Below are 2,627 nucleotides of genomic sequence, written 5' to 3' on the forward strand. Positions count from 1 at the left end.
AGAACAATTTCTTCAGTTATACTGCAAAGTCTTCCTTGTGAAGTAAAGTAGACGAGTTTGGAATCTGAAAAGACAGTGTTCAAATCCTGCTCTGCCACTGAATTTTGTGGGGCATTATACAACTGAGCTACCTTCCATGATGTTCAATTTGGTGACTTGTAAAGTGTAGATAGTGATACCTACCTCACTGGGGTTGCAGGAAGGATGAGATGGGATGGTACCGTTTCCTTAGTGCCATGATGGGTTCCATATGTAGTAGCTAGCAGCCTATGATGGTGACCACCACATAGCGACTATTGAATTAATGCTTACTTGGGATTAGACACACATTCTAGACCCCCAGGTTTGGTGGCCCGTGCCTGAACTCTTGGGGCAGCTCTGCTTTCACAGGTATTTCTGCAAACTTCTTCTTCTTTTTTTTTTAAGCTTATTTATTTACTTTGAGAGAGAGAGAGAGAGAGAAAGAGAGAGAGAGAGTGAGTGCAAGTGGGGAAGGGGCAGAGAGAGGGAGGGAGAGAGAAAATCCCAAGCAGGCTCCATGCTGTCAGCGTGGAGACTGATCCAGGGCATGAACTCACAAATGTGAGATCATGACCTGAGCCGAAATCAAGAGTCAGATACTTAACTCACTGAGCCACCCAGGCACCCCTCCTCAAACTCAGTCTTAAGAATTTCCTTAGACACTTTGTTCTGAATAGTCAGGGTTTCAAGATACTTCTGTGGTTTAATAACTATCCAAAAAGATGTAATATTACTCTAGCTTTTCTTAAACTAAATTCTGTCCCACACTAATAATTACCCTTCTCTGTCATTTCCCTCATATATTGCACATAATTATCTTTTTTTCTCAAGTAAGACTGTTTCCAAAGGGGCTCTGGGGTAGACAGGGGTAGGGGACTTGTGCACCTGACTTCTCCTAAGCTTTTGGTTTAGGAGAAAGCATGAAAGGGTAGCTCTGAAAAGGAGAAGAAAGTGATAAGGCGACACATTTAACGCAACATGCATTTGTGTGTGGAAGGGGCTGGTGTCCCCAGGTGGAAAAGCAGCACATTTTGGCATCAGCCGGTGGTATTGCCATCCTCTCCTCCATTCAGTACATTTCTCTTTTTGTCAACTTTGTTTGACTCAAAAAATATTCGTTGAGCTTGTGTTATATACCAGGCTGTGTGCTGGCTGCGGGGCCAGGCCCACACTCTGCCCCGAAAAGACATAGTATTCTTGGAGAGGTGACTGGCTGTGGACAGAAGGGGATTCCAGTGGGAGGGGCCTGGAGTGAAAATGGGCATGGTTGGTGGTCAGTGAACACAGCTGTAGTCTGACTGGAGTCCATGGACATGCAGAAAAGGGCGCATGACAGAATAGGTTGGACGGTGGGATGGGACCATATCACATGTTGAGGAGTTGGGACTTTCATAGCACAGATCCCACCAGAAGGGTATCAAAAACCATCTATTGCCGTCCTGCACCATCCCGGCCATTTCAAGAGTGAAGCTGAGCAAAGAGGCCAAAAAGACACTGCAAAAGCTCTTCAATGGCATCTTCGAGGGCACCGAGTTCACCATCTGCTGGGCTTCCTCCCTCTTGTGATTTACTTGGACTTTAAGAGGAATACAGATCCTGAAATGCCCGAACCAATTGTTTTGAGCCTACTTTGGGGATAAAGGACTATTTGATCATCTGGATTTGAAAACAGTCAATGAATAGGAGCAACATGGAAAGCGTACGCTCCATCAATCAGATGTTCACGGCTTGGATGGCACAGGGATCTTTGCAGCAGCATCTGTGATGTCTATTTATGATAGACTTTATCAAAACAAATATTTTTAACAATGAAAAGACAAAATAAAAAAAAACTACCCAGGGGCGCCTGGGTGGCACAGTCGGTTAAGCGTCCGACTTCAGCCAGGTCACGATCTTGCGGCCCGTGAGTTCGAGCCCCGCGTCGGGCTCTGGGCTGATGGCTCAGAGCCTGGAGCCTGTTTCCGATTCTGTGTCTCCCTCTCTCTCTGCCCCTCCCCCGTTCATGCTCTGTCTCTCTCTGTCCCAAAAATAAATAAACGTTGAAAAAAAAAATTAAAAAAAAAACAAAAAACTACCCAGCTTCCTTGTCTTTAGGATAATTAGGAATTGTCTCCGTTTTAGTAGTGAAGACACTAAGGTTCAGAGATGTTAAATGACTTTTCCAAGGTCACACAGCTCCCATGGGCATGAAGTAGCTTCCATAACCATATCTTTAATAAGGCTCTGTTCTAAAAGGGAGTGTCAATGTGAGTTACAATGAGATTTTCATTACCCAGTTGACCAATAAACTTCATAAATAATGACAACTATAAATATTTTAGTATTTCTTCTAATATATTTGCACTCAGCTCAGGGAAAAATAATCTAAACAGAAACGCTATTTAGATTTCATTCATTCATAAACACCCGAGCACAGGGCTAGAATTCTTCAATGAAGAATAAACAGTAGGTTATTTCTCTTCTACTTGTATGCACACTAATAATAGACCCTTAAAATGAGTTCTGTGGTCCATCAAGGTAATAAAACCTATCTATTTTGACATTGAGCTGCCCATTATCCAATACAGAGAAATTTTTTTATTAAGACAATCTTTAAAACAGTTTTA

General features: G+C 43.0%; 1 pseudogene; it reads left to right on the forward strand.

Moving 5' to 3' along the window:
- The first annotated feature begins 999 nt into the window (after positions 1–999).
- Positions 1,000–1,661, forward strand: LOC123596423 (annotated as a pseudogene).
- Positions 1,662–2,627: the final 966 nt, after the last annotated feature.

Source organism: Leopardus geoffroyi, chromosome B1, assembly GCF_018350155.1.
Source record: "Leopardus geoffroyi isolate Oge1 chromosome B1, O.geoffroyi_Oge1_pat1.0, whole genome shotgun sequence".
Classification (NCBI taxonomy): Eukaryota; Metazoa; Chordata; class Mammalia; order Carnivora; family Felidae; genus Leopardus; species Leopardus geoffroyi.